This window comes from Emys orbicularis, chromosome 15, assembly GCF_028017835.1.
Source record: "Emys orbicularis isolate rEmyOrb1 chromosome 15, rEmyOrb1.hap1, whole genome shotgun sequence".
Lineage (NCBI taxonomy): Eukaryota > Metazoa > Chordata > Testudines > Emydidae > Emys > Emys orbicularis.
In genome coordinates this window covers 5,674,170-5,693,870 of record NC_088697.1, presented here as the reverse complement: position 1 = coordinate 5,693,870, position 19,701 = coordinate 5,674,170, and the positions used below count along the sequence as shown (strand labels likewise).

General features: G+C 47.4%; 1 protein-coding gene across 1 annotated transcript in view; it reads left to right on the top strand.

Moving 5' to 3' along the window:
- LOC135889397 (zinc finger protein 208-like) overlaps window positions 1-19,701 on the top strand; it is a 685,678-nt gene that overhangs the window by 371,949 nt on the left and 294,028 nt on the right.

The following is a 19,701-nucleotide window of genomic DNA, read 5'->3' as shown; positions in this document are numbered from 1 at the left end:
ACAGGCAGAGGGAGCCCTGGAGGATGCCTCTTGAACAGGAGAATGGAGGGCATGGAGGGCAAGAAAGGTAAGAAATGTCCATGGTCTGTCACTAGCAAATAATGGCCACCATGGATCCACCCCAGAGGTGGCTACATCTTAGCACTGTGGGAAGCAGCCCCTCACACAGACCATTTGTCAAGCGGTTTGGGATACTTCTGGACCCATGCTGCATTCAGAGTGACCTCCTCATCCCATGCCAGCTGGAGAAAAGAAAAGGGCCCAGCCAACTCTCCCATTACCAGCTGGGACCCACTGATCCCCAAACAGGGGGAGGCCTCTGGCTTTGATGTGTATTAAATATGTGGCTGGTCTCTTTCATCAGCAAACATTTTAAGAGACATTTTAACAGACAAAAAGGGGGGAAGAAATGACTCTCAAAGGAGAGGGGAAAGATGATCACTGGGCAATTTAACCCCCTGCAACCTCCAAGATGGAGAAGGACTCAGGGCAACAGGTTCCCTCCAGGGAAGGAGAAGTTGCTGGGATTTGGAAACATGGGGAACAGCCCCAGACCTGACAGGATTTTTAATTGACATTAAATGACATCGAAAGCGGCAAAACCTGAGATTTGAGATCAATGTTCAGAAATGAGAGAGAAAAGGTTGGAAATTGGAGGAATTTTGTATCCATTTTTGCATATTATAGAGAGAAAGTGGAAAATCTGAGGGATTTTATGTCAGTTGTTGTTATGAGGTAAAAATCTGAGTGTATTTCACATCAGTGTTTGATAACTGAATAGAGAGAAAATGGGCAACATTTGCAAACATTTTATATCCATGTTCAAGAATCTGAGAAAAGGTGTAAATCTGAGATTTTCTTAGTATTTTATAATTAGACTGGGGAAAATACCAGGGCATATTCAATTAAAAATAGAGAACTAGAGACAAAGTGTGGCAAATGTTTAGTGTATTTTATATGAATCTTTGAGATTTGCAGAGAAAATGTGTCACAAAGTACGTATTTGATAACATGAGAGAAGATCTGAGGGGATTTTATTTTGCTATTAAATAACCAGTGGAAAAGGGGGACTGTTTGATTGGATTTTATATGACTGTCCAATACATAAACGGAAAGTGATGGTTCCCCCCTGCCACCATTCACATGGGCAACAGAGAGCCCTTTGAGGAGCTGATTTAAGAGGGCAAGGGAGGGGGAGGGGGAGCTGGAAGGCTCCATGGATAAGAGAAGGGGGTTTCAGCGGGGGATGGGCGGGTGACTGGCAACTGAGGCCTGGGAGCAACTGGGGTCCCTGTGTGGGGCTGGGCGGGGGCTGCCGGGCGGGGGGGGGGAGTGAGACCTGGGAAAGGGGCGGATGGAAAATGTCTGTGCAGCCCGGACATGGCCGGGGGAGGAGAAGAGCAGGTGACCCCCGAGGAGCAGTGAGAGAAAGGGGGGGCTGAGATCCCCTCGGATTTACCGCTGCCCCCTCCCGTGGGGACCCCCCATCCTCTCCAGTCCTGCCCCCTTTCTCCCTAGAGAGCAACGAGCAACATCCAGGGTGACCCCCCCTTTTCCCTCAAATCCCTGAGAAGGTCTCTGTTCTCCTCCCCCGATTGTGCCCCATTTTCTCTCCACTTCGCCAATGGCCAGTTCAAATCTCAGGTTTGGGGTATTTCCCCCCATTTTTACCTGCAGTGATTTGTCCTTGTTTAGGTGGGAAATCGTTCCCCTGGGTGATTTCTGAAATGGGAAGAGGGTTAATGGGCAGAGGCTGGGAGAGCCCTGAGACAGGGATACCTCTGGGCTGGGCTCGGGGGGCCACTCTCTGCTGGCAACAGGGCATGGAAAGGCCCAGGAAGGGAAGAGCAAGAGTCACCCATGGAGATGGCCCAGCCCCAGGTTTCCCAGTCCACAATACTTCCCCCTCCCCCACCCTGCCCAACCCAGCAGCCCCCCCACCCAAGACACCGCCTGCTAATCACATTTCCAGACCCCACTGCCAGCCCCTTCCCACAGCCAGTGAACTTGTGACTCTAGCCCCACTCCTTTCCCCTGTGAAAGCCACATCACCCAGGGCTCCCTGATGGCCATGTGAATGTGAGGCAATAAGAATCCATCCCATTCTGTTGTTGATTGAATATCGCTGTATAATCCCCTCAAATTTCCCCACCTTTCTCTTGAACTGTTGAATGGTGACATAAAATCTCCCCAGATGCTGGTGCTTCTCTCTTATATTGGCAAATATTTAGTTTGTGCCCCATTTTCTCCTCAGTTCTGAAATACTGATATCAAATTCTTGAAAATCTTCCTGCTTTTCTCTGCAGGTGTCTGACTGAGATCAGGGTTCTTATCATACTGAGCATGGCTCAGGCCTTGCCTGAGATCAGGTCCCCCAGTGTGCCAGGCACTGCACAAACCCTGACCAAGTTTGGGGCACTCATTGTGCCAGGAACTGCACAGACACCTACAGAGAACAGGGACTTTGTTGTGCAGGGCTCTGCACAGACACTGACCAAGATCAGGGTCCCCATTATGACAGGTGGTGAACAGACAGCAAGGGTATCTCTATCCTGCCATGAAGAACCCACAGCTGGCCCATGCCAGCTGATTCAGGCTCACAAGGCTCAGGCAAAGGGGCTGTTTAATTGCAGTGTAGACATCTGGGCTCGGGCTGGAGCTAGGTTGAAGGACCCTGCGAGGTTGGATGGTGCCAGACCTTGGGCTGCAGCCCAAGCCGGAACATTGGCACCACAATTAAACAGCCCTGCAGCCTGAGCTGTGTGAGCCCAAGTCAGTGGGCACGGGCCAGCCACCGGTGTCTAACTGCAGTGTAGACATGCCCACAGTGACAGAGAGTCCTTGCTACAAAAAGCTCAAAGGCTAAATAGGCAAATGGTGGGAGGTGACTCTCCTTTTTACAGATTGGGAGACTGAAGCTCAGAGAGCTGATGTAATTTGCTCAAGTTTGCATGGAAAATTTTGGGCAAAACTGGAAACTGAACCCAGATTGTTTGAATTCTTGCCTCTCCCCTTAACCCCAAGCCCAGCTTGTGGGTGTACAGATTTCTTTTGGTCTGTGTTTGCATTGCATTGGCTTCCAAGGGAGGTTGTGCAATTTCCTTCATTGGAGATCTTTAAGATCAGGTTAGAGGTACACCAGTCTGGGAATGTCTAGGGATACTTGGTCCTGCTTCAGCACAGGAGGCTTGAGTAGACGACCTCTCAAGATCCCTTCCATGCCTACATTGAAATAATTCTCTTTTGTGCTGTGTCCTATTCTACGCTGACCTTTTTGTATGGTGCCATTTGGAACTCTGATACACCATGTTGTGTAGCATGGTTTTATGGTGAATTTTTTTGCCTCTACTTGTTTGGTGCCTGTGCTGTGTTGGTTTGAGTTGAGCTATTTTCCATTGTGTACTTTTGTCCTAGAATGTGTTAGTTTGCATTGTTTTGCTTTCTTTTCCCTTGTATTGTCATTTTATGCTGTGGAGTGTAGGTTGTGTGTGTGTGTGTGTTTGTTTGTTTGTTTTTCCTGAATTGCCTGACATTATGTTGTGGTGGATTTTATTCTTTATGTTGTGTTTTTACACATATATATTGCATAGCATCATAGAAATATAGGGCTAGATAGGACCTCAAGATGTCATCAAGTCCACCTCTCTCTGCCGAGGAAGGACCAAGTATATGTAGATTATGTGTGACAGAGGTTTGTCCTACCTGTTCTTAAAAACTTCCAGTGAAAGAGACTCCACAGTCACCCTTGTAATACTATTCCAGAGCTGAACTACCTTAGCTCTGGTGACACCCACACAGATTTTAGTGGTGAGCAGCTCTGAAGAGAGAGGAGACCCCAGTGAGTGGGCAGCTGGGTAAAGAGACTAAAGTTGGGAGGAGAAACATTGATGTGTCCAAAGTCACCCAGGGTGTCTGCGACAGAGCTAGAAATAGATCCCAGTTGTAGTGCCACCATACTGCTGTTTTGGGTACTGAAGGTCTCTGCCACACTGCTGTTTTAGGCACTGGTGCAAACCCTTAATATAGACAGAATTTACACTAGTGCACTCTGATTGGCATTGGTGCACCATGTCCCACTTTGAAGGTTTGGGGTGGGGAGGGCATGACCGTGACCTCACTGAGGCCTGGGGCTGGCTGAACAGTGCAGCAGGTAATGGAGGGGCAGCAGTGAGTGCTGGAGGTATGAGCCAGGAGCACAGCCCCACAGGACTGGACACTGACTTCTCCTGCCCCAGGGGACACTCCCCCAGCTGTGTGCAGGGACTGCAGCTGAGCTGCCCTGCCAAGACAGCCTGTGCATCCATGGAGAAACCCCCTCTTCCTGCAGCCTAATACAATGGGGTCTGGGGACCTTTCCAAGCTGTGGGTGACGGGGCTCTGGAGTTACCGGGGTCTGTTCCTGGCTTTGTCACTGACCTGCTTGGTGACCTTGGGGAACTCACAGCCCCGCTCTGTTTTCCTCTTATCTACTTGGATTATGATCTCTTTGGGGCAAGGACTGTCCCTCTCTGTCTGTGCAGTGCCCAGCACAATGGGGTGCTGATCTCAGTCAGGTTCTCTGCCATGTGCAGCATGATGGGGCTCTGATCTCCATCACTGTCTGTGCAACAGTTTATAGACTCACAGACTTTAAGTCCAGAAGGGACCATAATGATCATCTAGTCTGACCTCTTGCACATCGCAGGCCACAGAACCTTTCTCATCCACTCCTGTAATAGACCCCTAACCTCTGGCTGAGTAATGAAGTTCTCAAATCATTATTTAAAGACTTCAAGTTACAAAGAATCCCACCATTTATACTAGTTTAAACCTGCAAATGAGCCATGCTGTGCCCCATGCTGCAGAGGAAGGCAAAAAAAAAAAAAAAAAACGCGGCGTCTCTGCCAATTGAGTCTGGGTAAAATTCCTCCCATCCCCAAATATGGCAATCAATTAGATCCTGGGCATGTGGGCAAGACCCAGCAGCCAGACACCTGGGAAATAATTCTCTGTAGTAACTCAGAGCCCTCCCCATCTAGTGTCCCATCACCGGCCTTTGGAGATATTTGCTGCTAGCATTTGCAGATCAACTACATGCCATTGTAGGCAGTCCCATCATACCAATCCCTCCATAAAGGTATCAAGTTCAGTCTTGAAGCCAGTTAGGTTTTTTGCCCCCACCGCTTCCTTTGGGAGGCTGTTCCAAAACTTCACTCTGATGGCTAGAAACCTTCGCCTAATTTCAAGCCAAAACTTATTGATGGCCAATATTCACTTGCTCTAGTGCCAACATTGATGCCTAACCTAAATAACTCCTCTCCTTCCCTGGTATATATCCTTCTGATGGATGTATAAAGAGCAATCATATCTCCCCTCAGCCTTCTTTTGGTTAGGCTAAACAAGCCAAGCTCTTTGAGTCTCCTCTCATAAGGCAGATTTTCCATTCCTCAGATCATCTTAGTAGCCCTTCTCTGCACCTCTTCCACTTTGAATTTATCCTTCTTAAACACGGGGAACCAGAATAGCCCACAGTATTTCAGATGAGGTCTCATCAGTGCCTTGTATAACAGTACTAACCCTTCCCTGTGTCTACTGGAAATACCTTGTCTGATGCATCCTAGGACTGCATTAACCTGTTTCACAGCCGCATCTCATTAGCAGCTCATAATTATCCTGTGATCAACCAATACACCTAGGTCTTTCTCCTCCTCTATCACTTCCAACTGATAAATCCCCAGCTTATTGCAAAACTTCTTGTTGTTAGCCCTAATTGCATAACTTTGCACTATTAATTTTCATCCCATTTCTATTCCTCCTTCTTTCAAGGTCATGCAGATCTTCTTGGATGATATTCCTGTCCTCCTCCATGTTAGCAATCCCTCCCAGCTTTGTGTCACACTCCCTCTTTTTGTGCCAAGGTCACTAATAAAAATGTTGAATAAGATTTTTCCCAAGACTGATCTCTGAGGAACTCCACTAGTAACCTCCCTCAAGCCTGACAACTCACCATTCAGTATGACCCCTTGTAGTCTCCCCTGTAAGCAATTCCCTATCAACCTTTCAGTTCTCATATTAATCCCCATCTTCTCCAATGTAACAAATAGTTTCCCATGTGGAACTGTATCAAATGCCTTACTGACATCCAGATAGATTAGAGCTACTGCATTTCTTTTGTCCAAAAAATTAGTTACCTTCTCATGGAAGGAGAACAGGTTTCCTTGGCATGATCTACCTTTTGTTACACCATGTTTTATTTATTAATAGTGCTGAAGGCTGGAAGGAACTCTTAGCAATAGGCATAGAATGGCTATGTGGAGGTGGAGGAAGGGATGGCAGACTGGGTGGAGGTGGGGGAGGGGATGCAATGTTGGAGGTGTATCTGGGATTGTGTTTTGTAGGAGTTCATGTCTCTGCTCCCTGTGTCCGTGGTGCATTCCATACCAAAGCAGCATGTCAGCGGGGCAGAGTGACACACCATAGCTCCGTCTGGAACAGGCAGCATTCACTGCCAGATGGGATGGGCAATTTTTCAGGGGCCCAGCTTGATATGCCTGGCTGGGGTGGATTCAGTTGGATGGTGGTCTGGGGATCTGATAGTTTGGGATGTTCCTTTTTGCATAGTCAGTTCTTTCCCTTTATTGTTTTACCCTCACCTATGCCCGCTGTCACTCTCTTCTTAACTTGCTTTGGTTATTTCAGTTCCAGTTTTTAAATGAGATCTAATAATTGCAAATGAATGAAAGATAAAACAAACAGAACCATTTCAATTTTGGCACATAGCTGGTAGAACTATACCTAGTGAAGGTCTGCTGTAATTACCTGGTTACCTATAGCATTTTCTGGTGGGGCAGATAAAGCAATGTCAAAGAACCAAAAGCAATTTTTCGGGTGAATGGGCTCATAACGTGTTTGCTCTCTAGGGAGCATGCCACAGGCCAGGGCTTTCAGTCTTTCAGGAGTGGTGCTCTGGATTGTATTTAGGAATCTCAAAATAAAAGGTTAAGACTGCTGGTTCACAATATCCACTGAAATCTTACAAACAATTATACAAATAGCCCCTAATGTTATTAAAACAACATGGTTTTAATACTGATTCAAAACTGAAATTAAAATTACGAGATAAACGCATGAGAAATGAACTGACACCTAATTTCTATTTCTTAATGCCTGAAATTTTGACAGTTGCTCACACCATCTTTTTCTTTAAAAGCGATGCACAGCACACAGTCAAGTTAATTAATGAAAGCACACCAATCATTGATTGATTTGTGTTTCTTAGCATCTGATTAAGCACCTAATTAATTAATCAGTACCACTATAAGTGTAAATGCATCAACACAGCTTAGCTCCGATGTGTTTAAATGTGAATGAAAAGTTTCTAAATTAAATAGATGGCAGGATGGTAAATAGAGGGGGAAATACACAGAAGTGCCTCTACCCAGTCCTCTTGATTTCTTATCCCAACCCCCCATGTGTTCTGGCCTCCTGGTCAACTCAGCTCCCAATCCCACATCAGCTGTGCCCTCTCCCAGCCTAACCCGTTTCTACTGCAGTTCTTCATCCCCCTCGTCCAGGCAGGGGGCTGGCGCTACAGCCCCTAAGGCATCTGCATTAATCTCTGTCTCACATACTGGGGCTATTTAGATTTCAGGGAATGATTTATCAGAGTTACTTACTCTGGGAGATGGGAGAGAGGAAAGGCTGAGAGGGAGTTTGCTCCCCACACTCTGTAGGGCCATGTTCAACCCTGGTAGCCTCCATATTACCTCATCCTCCCTCCTCCCCCATGTGTCTCTGTTCATGTGTCAGAGTGTCACCTTCTGATCATAATGCCACTGGCCTCAGCAGAGCTCCCAGACAGGAGCTACATCACGATGGGGTTACGGTACTGAGACTAAAATACATCACAGGTAGGGTGTAATTATCCTCAAAGCAAGCATTACAGTCCAGGAAGTGAAAGAATTAAAGTACTTCATTACTTAAAAGTACCCTTGAAAGTATTGGATTTTTATGAATAAATTGCAGTAAATGTTCATTTCACTGTACACACACAGATGGGAAAAATATTTATATAGGTAAAATACAGAAATGATTCTGGAGAAAGTCGAGTTTGATTTAAGGATATTTACACTGTATATTTTGCATGTGACATTGACAATTTGTTTGAACAGTTATAAAAATTTGGCTTTTTAAATCAACATTTACTGTAATTAAATAAATTATCTGATGACCCCCATAACTTCCAACAGCTCTGAACACTGAAATTGTGAACATTAAAGAAAGCTTAAAAATAAATAGATATCATCTATTGAATTTAAAAGAAAGAAATAAAATGAATTTTGCCAAACCCACTTAACAGCAATCACAATATGTTAGGGGATGGAAATTCACAGTTAAGGCACCCAACCTTAATTATGCCCTGTAGAGACACCAGGCAATCGCCATAGGGCTACGAATAAGACATTTTACTGTATAAAGTCCCAGATTAGATTATACCAATTTGTAAAGACACATGAGATCTTTCCCTCAGGGTATCAACTTCACTGGGTTGTTTCTTTTATTGGTAATTCCCAGAAGTGAATAGATAAATAATGTTCTATCAGTTATGAAGTGCCCATTTCAGATTTCTGGGGAGTGTCTATAATTTTGCACTAGGGGCCAGGTCCTTGGAGAGACACAACCTTGGTTTCATTTTAACTTGTGCATGCTCAGCAGCTGCCGGAATTTGGTTCAAAGTAAGAATTTCTTTTTTTTGCATGAAGAAAATACATTCTGCCTGAGAAGTTATGCAGTTCTGCCTTTCACCCACCAGAGGCCCCTGTGGCACCAGAACAGCCAGCAGCAAGCTGGGTTCATCTTGGTGGGAAATTGCTGCCCTGAGCTATGCCCCAAATGGGAAGAGAGTTAGTGGGTGCAACTTGGGAGAGTCCTCAGACATGGCTGCTTCTGAGGGTGGGGACAGGTCATTCTCTACTCGCAAGAGGGTGTGGAAAGGGCACAGGAGGAGCAAGTGTCCCCCATGGAGACTGCCCAGCCCCAGATTACCCAGTGCCATCTGCTTCTGCCCCCCACCATACCCCAAACCTCTTCACCCCTCCTACTATTAGCTGCCAGTTTCCCCTCGCTACTACCCCTTCCTGACTGGCAGAGAACCTCTAAGCTCTGCCCCCTTCTCTTTGCTTCTGAAAGTTACCTTACCCAGGGCTTTGCTGCCTGTGCGAATGGCAGGTAGGGATGGTGAGCCATCACTTTCTGCGTATTTACTGAACAGTCATTTAGTCACTAACACCTTCATTAATGCAGAGTTAAGGGTTAAGGTTTCCCAGCAGTATGTTGGGCCCTGCCAGAATGTCAGGTTCAGCAAAACTCAAACCTCCGAAAACTAGGAAATAGAGAGCTAAACGCCAGTGCAAACTTAACTCTGCCTTCTGAAGCTTGCAACACCCACTGGGTGTTATCTGCCTGCACTCCAGCTGCACTCATTGTGTTAGGTGTAGCTGCACTGAACGGTAGAGGCATTAGTTAGAGCAATTTGGTGGAGGTGTGATTGTGATATGAGAAGATCTGGGTCTGAGTCCCCCATGTGTGCGATGAAAGGAGAGAGGTGCATGTGTACCTTGAGCTTCCAGTCTGGATCATTTCTGCACTGAGCTGTGCATGTTGTCAGGTGGAAACAGGGGACTGTTTGCCATGGGAATGGTCAGCAGTGAGATGGGATCTGAGAGCAGTCTGTGTGCTTAACGATGGGTGAGTGAATGTATAATGTTAGCTGGAACTTCTGTGAGTAAGGATGAAAGAGTTGTAAAAAGGGGTGAAGAGGTGTTCAATTGATCAAGTGTGTGGCTGTTTCTGGGGAGCAGGCTCAGTATCTGAGTGTAGAACAGGTGTCAGTAACTCCTGTACAGCAGAGCTCACCTAAAACCAAATTCTGTCTTAGCAAAGATAAAGTGCTTTATTGTGTGCCCTGGTTGACGTTTTCCCTAGTACTTTTGTGATAGGCACTATCTCAAATGATTGGGTGCACATAGGTGTGTTGTAGGAGTAAAGAAAGGGTCATTGGTCACGTGGGTCAGAATTAGGATTATATTGGTGTGTATCTTATCTCTGCATTTTCTGATTATTACAAGTTTGAGTTTTGCTGATCTCTCTTCTGGAGGGGCACGAGACAGTAGCGTAGCTGGGGGAGAGCAGGGCAGCAGCCCTTCTCCTGCCGAGCACAAGCGGCACCTTTTCAATTTCTTGGCGCCTTTTTAATTTTTACTCACCAGGCGCTTTTACTGATGGGGTGGCGTTGAAATGCCGCCGAAGACCTGCGGAGCGAGTGAAGGACCCGCTGCCGAACTGCCGCTGAAGACCTAGAGCGCCGCCCCATCAATAAAAGCGCCTCCAGGTGAGAAAAAGTGCCGCAGCGGGTGGCGCCTTTTTTTGTGATCGCTCCCCCTGTTCGCTACACCTGGCTACGCCACTATCTCATGCCAGCTCCAGGCAACCTTAAATCCTGCGTTCATAAAGTTTTTTGTAAGTGAATTTCCTAGGTTTTTGCACAGAGTAATGTTGGCTGGAGGAGTTAGCAGCCCTATAGGTAGTTGTGGGTCTCACACAAGTTTGCAATCGGAGGCACAGAGAAGTGCAATGACTTACCCAAGGTCACCCAGCAGGCCCGTGGCAGAGACAGGAATAGTCCCTGTCCAGTACTCTCTCCACGTAGTTGCTGGGTGATTCTGAAGTGCAGCTCCCTTCTCCCTGTACTTTTTGTTACAGTGGAATGGGAACGGTTATGCTTTCAAATGTCTCTCTCCTTCTCCTTCTACTCCTCCTCCTTCTGCCACCATTTCCAGCTCCGTCTCCCCTTCTTTCAAGTGTTTGTCATGGGCAGTTGGTAACAGAGCCAGTGAAATCTGCCAGGAATAATCTGATGGGTAAGGAATAATGTGGCATCCCCGCTATTTTCCACTGTTAGAATTATAGCGCAAACACAAAACAGTGAATCCTCTGCAGTTCTAGACCAAAATATTTTTCACCTAGTATCAGCAGGAAAAGATAAAGAGCTTGGTTTGGGCTATGTTGAGTTTCAGTAGACAGCTGGTGGACATCTGCTGGAGATGTTAGAAAGACTGGGCTAAGATTTAGTTTGATTGGAGGGAGACAGATCCAGAGCAGAGAGGTAAAGAGGGCTGAGGGATTCTACATTAGTAGCTTTCAATGCACAATCTGACTTGTATTGGTGTATTTCCCCCCGCCCCCTAGAATATCAGGGTTGGAAGGGACCTCAGGAGATCATCTAGTCCAACCCCATGCTCAAAGCAGGACTAATCCCCAGACAGATTTTTTGCCCCAGGTCCCTAAATGGCCCCCTCAAGAATTGAACTCATAACCGTGGGTTTAGCAGGTCAATGCTCAAACCACTGACCTATCCTTCCCCCTTTTAATTGTTAAGCATTTAGGCTACTTTTGTAGATACATGTTAATCATCTGTCCTCTTCCTAGAGTTCTGAAGAGGTTATATGGGTATTTTTAAAGAGTGCAGACTGCAGATTAGCTTGCAGTGAGGTCTTAATAAGGGCAGGATCAAGCTCTAAACTGCTGTCAAGTCCACACAATGAACAAACTGAAAAAACACGTTGATCTTTCTGTTTTAGTGACCTTATGGGTAAATTACAGCAATCCAAGGTTAAAAAAAATAGATCTGTGATTTTATTTAGATTGGTGTGGCTTTAAGAAACTGCTTTCATGTTATTTACTCTCTCTTAGATACTGACCCTGCAAACAGTTGTGAATGTGAAGGGCTCCCATGCATAGGTGTTTGCAGGATTGGAGCGTTAGTGAATGAATACTGGAGCAAAAGCAGGTGGATAGGTCTAGCTCATGACATTGGCATGGTTACATTTCAAACAAAGTTTACATAGGTGTTAATGGCTTAAGGTAAGAAAGACAAGGATTCTTTTAACAACATAATTATTTTGGAGTGTTGTAGGTATCTGAAAACTGTGATCTTAATGATTTAAAAAAAAAGTCCTGTGTTACTAATAAGTACAAGGTAAATAGTTAAAACTGGAAGAACTTTACCATGGATGCGTTTATTTGTTTGGCCTTTCACTTAGAGTTGGATTCCAGACAAGTGATTTCCATTAAGTTTTAGAATGTGTTTGGGGAGAGGTATTGGAAACCATTAAGGCCAGATCTTTGCTATCTGGTATAGTTCCCGCTCTTCCGAGTACTCCCATTGACTCAGAAGTAGCAAGCAGTACGTGTGGTGCTGGGTTTTTTGTAGGATGAAGACCTTATTTGCAAGATCTTTGAAGCAGGGCTCTGTCTGCAAACTCCAAAGCTGTGTGTCAATGTGCTCAGGGCTTATACTCTGAGTTTTTGAGTTGGTCAAACACACACACAATGTGAAAACAGGAGAACTTTGCCTGTTTCTACAGGGCTCTGTTGCACTTGCACAGCGTGGGTCCTAAACACTCATTTAAAATACCCATAACCAACCAGTTAATGTTTTACTTCCCTTCGTATTTTCAGTATTGTCACTTGTTTGTTTGTGGTTTTGTTTGCTGTCTGTGTTGCTTTATTACTTATTTTTACTGTTCTACCAACCAAGTATCCAGTGTAAACGCTTCCGGCACTGTAACAGCATTAACATGGAATCAGAGACAGTCCCCTTGGGTCATCCCATATATCTCACCACGCAGGTGAGCCAACCTTTGTTACAGATGGTCCCTTACTCCAGGGGTTCTCAACCTTTTTCTTTCTGAGGCCCCCCCAACATGCTATAAAAACTCCATGGTCCACGTGGGCCACAATAACTGGTTTTCTGCATACAAAATCCAGGGCTGGCATTAGGGGGTAGCAAGCAGGGCAACTGCCTTGGGCCTCATGCCACAGGGGCCCCCACAAAGCTACATTGCTTAGGCTTTGGCTTCAGCCCTGAGTGGTGGGGCTCAGGGCCCTGGACTTCAGCCCCATGCGCTGGGACTTCAGCTTTCTGCCCTGGGCCTCGGCGTGTCTAATGCTGGCCTTGCTTGGCAGCCCCCCTGAAACCTGCTAGTGGCCCCCCAGTGGGCCCCAGACCCCTGGTTGAGAACCACTGCCTTACACCATGAATCACAGCAATGTTCAGGTTTCTGCCAGTCCCGAAGAACCAGTCACTTCCTTAGGTCAATTGAATATTAGATCTCCCAACAAAGACAAAACTTGTAGCCAGGCCTGTAATTACCTGTATTAAGATATATTTAAAAGGAAACGAGAGTTGTTTACAAAGTTAAAGCAGGTTAAAGCAGATGCAGACAAGTTAGAGTCTTAAATTTCAAAAGGTAATGGAAGCTTCTATAATAAGCAAGCTCTACATATTCTTTAGGACTAACCCAGGCTAAGCAGCTGAGAATCTCTTCCTTATGCCTAGAAATTTTGCCCCACCAGAGTCAAAGTAGCAAACAGATAATCAGTTCCTTCTGTATGGGTTTTTTTATTCCCTTCCTACCATGTGCTCTGAGTTGCAAACTCAGCTAATGGGAGGTCAAGAGCACAACAACAGTCTTTTGTCTTCTTTAATATCCCATAATAGTCTCTCTGGTGTTGATGGACCTCTCCTGCCAGGCAGGATATAATGCATTCTGTTGCCAATCAGCACTTCACATAGGTAAAGTCTCTCTCCTGTCCGGTGATTTACATAGCCACAGAGGCTCACAATGCAACTAGTCAGATATTAACCCAGGCGGCAACTCACGAGCATTCAGTAAAGTTTAAACACATTGTTATAATTCTAATACCTGTTTTAACAATACTAACACAGGTGAGTCAGACTGATTCCAGCTCTGCATTTGTCCCTGTTCAATTAAGACATGGGGGCTTTTGGAAGAGCTAACACCTCATCTGCCAGTGTCAGAGGCAGGATGGGCAGGGATGGTGTGTCTAGCCTCTGTTTGCCAGAAGCTGGGAATGGGTGACAGGGGATGGATGATTTGATGATTCCCTGTTCTGTTCATTCCCTCTGAAGCACCTGGCATTGGCAACTGAGCTACATGGACATTGGTCTGACGCAGTGGGCCATTCTTATGTTCACAGGTTCTATCAGGAGTATCTACTCATTTGGACTCACTGGGGAGCCACAGAAAGAAACAAGGTGTGCTGAGGCAAGGAGGCCCAGTCTCAGAGCCCCCAGGCTCATGTTTGTCAAAAGCTAAAACTAGGCCCAGCCAATGAAAGGGGGCACTCCCAGGAGAGACTATATAAAGGCTGGAGCATCAAAAAACGTTGTAAACCTGAGACAGCTGCCTTGGGGACAATGACAGGGAGAATCCACCAAAGTGACTCCTTTGGTTCTGCTCTTCTCTGGCCTTTGGTTTATAGAATCATAGAACTGGAAGGGACCTCCAGAGGTAGCTAGTCCAGTCCCCTGCACTCAAGGGAGGACTAAGTATTATCTAGACCAGGAATGGCCAACCTGAGCCTGAGAAGGAGCCAGAATTTACCAATGTACATTGCCAAAGAGTCACAGTAATACGTCAGCTGCCCCTCATCAGCTCCCATCTCCCGCTCCCAGTGCCTCCCACCCATGGACAGCCACACTAATCAGCACCTCCTCCTCCCTCCCCACACTTTCTGATCAGCTGTTCATGCTATGCAAGACATTCGGGGGTAGGGGGGAATGGAGCGAGGGCACTGCGGGCTCAGCGGAGGGAGTGGGAAGGGGTGAAGTGGGGGCAGGGCCTGTAGCTGAACAGTGAGCACACCCAGCACATTGGAAAGTTGGTGCCTGTAGCTCCAGCCCAGGAGTTGGTGCCTATACAAGGAGATGCATATTAAATTCTAAAGAGCCACCCCTGATCTAGACCATCCCTGAGAGGTGTTTGTCCAGCCTGTTCTTAAAAATCCCTAATGATGGAGATTCCACAACCTCCCTAGGCAATTTATTCCACTGCTTAACCACTCTGACAGTCAGGAAGTTTTTCCTAATGTCCGACCTAAATCTCCCTTGCTGCAATTTAAGCCCATTGCTTCTTGTCCTATCCTCAGAGGTTAAGAAGAACAATTTTTCTCCCTCCTCCTTAAAATACTTGAAAACTGATTATGTCCCCTCTCAGTCTTCTCTTCTCCAGACTAAACAAACGTAATTTTTTCAGTCTTCCCTCATAGGTCATATTTTCTAGACATTTAATCATTTTTGTTGCTCTTCTCTGGACTTTCTTCAATTTGTCCACATCTTTCCTGAAATGTGGCACCCAGAACTGGACACACTACTCCAGTTGAGGCCTAATCAGCGTGGAGTAGAGCGGAAGAATTACTTCTTGTGTCTTGCTTACAATACTCCTGCTAATACATCCCAGAATGATACCTGCTTTTTTTGCAACAGTGTAACACTGTTGACTGATATTTACCTTGTGATCCACTGTGACCCCCAGATCCCTTTCCGCAGTACTCCTTCCTCGGCAGTCATTTCCTGTTTTGTATGTGTGCAACTGATTGTTCCTTCCTAAGAGGAGTACTTTGGATTTGTCCTTATTGAATTTCATCCTATTGACTTCAGACCTTTTCTCCAGTTTGTCCAGATCATTTTGAATTTTAATTCTATCCTCCAAAGCACTTGCAACCCCTCCCAGCTTGGTATCATCCGCAAACTTGATAAGTGTAACAGAGAGACTCCGCTACTGGGAGGGTTTCACCATGTCTCAGAGGGTTACACCCTGGTGCGAGGGGGCTAGGCCTGTACTGGAATAAGGTTACTCTTTGCTTCACAGTGTGGCAGAACCTAGAATATCCATTAGCAGGGAAAAATCCTGAGGGGAATCGGCATGTGGAATAGACAAAAAACTCCTCTGAATTCTCTCACATTGCCCTTCTTGCCCTGGCAGGTTATAGAAGAACGTCCAGGTTTCACTCCAGATCACCCCATTCTCCCAGGGGGAAGGAAATGGCTTCAATGGAGCTGGCTCAGGTAAGGGATTATCAGAGAGCTGGTGGTGGGTTCTGCTTGGAGAGAGAGGAGCAGTAAATGCAAAGGAGGGTGGGAGCTGCTAGAGGTGGTGGGAGGCAGGAAATATCTCGGGTGGAGAAAGGGAGGGGACAGGATGTGACAAACCTGCTGAGACTTGTGTAATCTAGGGTGTGATGGGTTGTCACCCTGGGTGCAGTCTGGGGGGTTTCTGGGAACCGCTGTGCCCTCTAACCCTGAAGCTGGGCTGGCCCTTCTCACACTGCTTTGCTGGAGATTCAGCCAGCCCCTCCAGCCCCTGTTATCACCCACAGGACAGCAGGTGGCACCTGTAGATGTCCAGGGTGGGGCTCGTCCCTCACAGGGGTGACTGGGAGCCAGGCCACCTCACGTCATGAGGCTGGGAAACAGTTCAGTCTTGCAAGCCCAAGCCCTAGTTTGGGGCGGGGCAGCAAACAAACAGTACTTTAGGGGCTCAGGCCCTCAGGCAGGGGCTGAGCAAACAAACAGTACTTTAGGGCTCAGGCCCTCAGGCAGGGGCTGAGCAAACAAACAGTAGTTCAGTTGCTCAGGCCCTCAGGCAGGGGCTGAGCAAACAAACAGTACTTTAGGCCGAGCCCTAGGTCAGGGTGGGACAGCAAACAGTACTAAGGTAAGTCCAGGCTCCTACACCTGAGCATTGGCATGAAGGTGGGGGGGGGAGAGACTGCCACCCGGGGTGGGGTGGCAGGGGGGACACAGGCCCACCCACTCCACTGTGTCCTGGCCCGGGGCCCTAACAGCAGCAGTCCGTCTGCTGCTGGGTCAGTGGGGATCCTGACCGCAACACACTGACATGGACTCGGGGTCTGCTATCCCCAGGCCACTTCCAATCTCCCCCTACATGGGTACCTGCATGTCCTCAGCCTCCTCCACCGTGTCCCAGACCATGGGCTCCTCAGGGCACCGAGCGCTGGGTAGGTTGGGTGGCTCCTCCGGACCCTCGGCGAGGGGAAGCTCAGGCCGCTCCTCGGGATACCGGGCCCGGGGAAGGCTCGGCCAGTCCTCCTCAGGATACCGGGCTCGGGGCCGGCTCGGCCAGTCCTCCTCAGGATACTGGGCCCAGGGCAGGCTCGGCCCAGCAGGAGCTCAGGCACCAGCGTCTGTCCTCTCCCGCGGTCGGCCGGCAACTGAGCGCAGGGGCCGGGCCTTTATACTTCCTGTCCCGCCCCTTGACTTCCGGGGGGGCGGGGACAGGTGGCGGTGATTCCGCCCACTCTGGCGGCTGTTCTGGCTCGTCCCTCGCAGGGGCGACTGGGAGCCAGGCTGCCTCACTACAGCGCCATACACCCAACTAAGCTACCTGAGTGCTTTACCTAAGCCACTCAAGGACAGATAGAAGACAACAGCCAATATCCCAGTGATGAGTGATCGCAAACAGATCAAAGCAGATTACTTAGCAAATAACCAAAAACTCAAACTAAGCATAACATACTAGATGGATAGAATTTGAATTAGCAATTTCTCACCCTGACTGATGATAGAAGCAGTCCCCCAAGTTTCCATACACAAGCTAGAAATCCTTTACTCTGGGACCAACACTTCCCCTAGTTCAGTCTTTGTTTCTCAGGTGCTTTCAGGAGTTCTCTTGTCTGGGGATGTGACGTTGTGCAGTCTATATGGTTTTATAAAAATATGATAAGTGAATATGATATAACTGGGATGATGTTCGTCCATCGTTATCGATGAAGACCTCAACAACTCATTCTTTCGATGACCAGGCTTCGTGCGTCCGAAGATGACTGATCAGTCCAATTCGGGCGTGGAACGTCCTGTCACACGTCGGGCAAACATGTAATGGCACTGTCGATGATGTATGAGCAGCTCTGGACTTGCGCAGCTCACGCTTTTTTTCAGCCTCAGCAATATGCCTTGCCTCAGAGGTATTACTGCCTGTGTGAATGAGGCTGTGCCATGCTGAACGGTTCAGTGCGAAGGTTTCCCATGTGGCGGTGTTGATCTCGAAGGACTTCAAAGAGGTCTTCAGCGTGTCCTTGAATCGCTCCTTTTGACCTCCATGGGAGCGCTTTCCCTGAGTGAGTTCTCCGTAGAAGAGCTGTTTAGGAATGCGTTCATCTGACATTCTCACAACATGTCCGGCCCACCTGGTCTGGGCTCTCATCAGCAATGTGTGAACTGACGGCAGACTGGCTCTAGTAAGGACATCAGTATCGGGTACTTTGTCCTGCCATCTGATTTTTAGAAGCTTTCGCAGACAGGAAATGTGGAAGTGACTGAGCCTTCGTGCATGACTCCGATAGACAGTCCACGTCTCGCAGGCGTACAGCAGAGTTGGAAGCACCACTGCTCGGTAGACCTTCAGCTTCGTTGATAGGCTGATCCCTCGACGTTCCCAAACATTGAAGCGCAGTTTACTTCATCATCGATTGACACTGCTCGGGAAAGAATACTGCCCAGGTACGTGAAGTGGTCCACTGTCTGAAGTCTCTGTCCATTTACAGTGATGGACGGTTCTGAGTACGGAGCGTGGGGAGCTGGCTGGTGCATGACCTCAGTCTTCTTGATGTTAATAGTGAGACCGAAGTTATTGCATGCAGTTGAAAACTTGTCCATACTGGCTTGCATTTCTGGCTCAGTACTAGCATTCAGAGCACAATCATCAGCAAAGAGAAAGTCTCGAAGTACAGTTTCCTTCACCTTGGTGATGGCACGCAGTCGCCTCAGATTGAATAATTTCCCATCAGTTCTATACTTCAGGCCTACTCCTTCAGTGCAGTGTTGAAAGGCATCAGTCAGAGTGGCAGAGAATATCATGCTGAACAAAGTGGGTGCTAAAACACACCCTTGCTTGACGCCGTTGGTGACTGGGAAGGCCTCAGATGTTTCACCGTCATCCAGGACACGAGCCATCATACCGTGATGAAATTGACGTACCATTCGTATAAATCTGTCTGGACAGCCAAATTTCGACATGATCCTCCACAGGCCCTGGCGACTGACAGAGTCTAATGCTTTCGTGAGGTCCACAAAAGTTGTGTAGAGTTCACGATTCTGCTCTTGACATTTCTCCTGTAGCTGACGCACAGCAAAGATCATGTCAATAGTCCCACGACCTTTGCGGAAGCCACACTGTGATTCTGGCAGTAAGCCCTTCTCCAGGTGAGTAATCAATCGGTTCAACAGAACCTGTGCAAGAACTTTCCCCGCTGTAGAAAGCAGCGAGATTCCACGGTGATTGTCGCATACCTGGCGATTGCCCTTCCTCTTATAGAGGTGCAAGATGGATGCGTGTCTAAATTCCTGTGGAATGGTTCTCTGCCCCCAGAAGGACTGAAACAGCTCAGTGAATTTCCGTAGCAGCACGGGTCCACCGACTTTGTACACCTCTGCTGGTATGGCATCTGACCCTGGGGCTTTGCCACTTGACAGCTGATTGATAGCTTTCTTCACTTCGTCCTCTTCTGGTGAAGCATCCATGGAGTCATTGACTGCAACTTGGGCATCTTGTCAATGGCCTCATCATTGATGACTGAGGGGCGATTGAGAATTGCTTCAAAGTGTTCAGCCCATCTCTGGAGAATCTGCGTCTTCTCTGTAAGGAGCACAGTACCATCAGAGTTCAGGAGGGGAAAGCTCCCAGAAGACTGTGAACCATAGAGTGTGTTAAGGGCTTCATAAAACTGCTTAAAGTAGTTCCTGTCTGCATATGCCTGTATTTCATCTGCTTTGGCGCTCAGCCACAAGTCCCGCATTTTGCGCAATCGGTTCTGTACTGTTCTGCGAACGTTGATAAA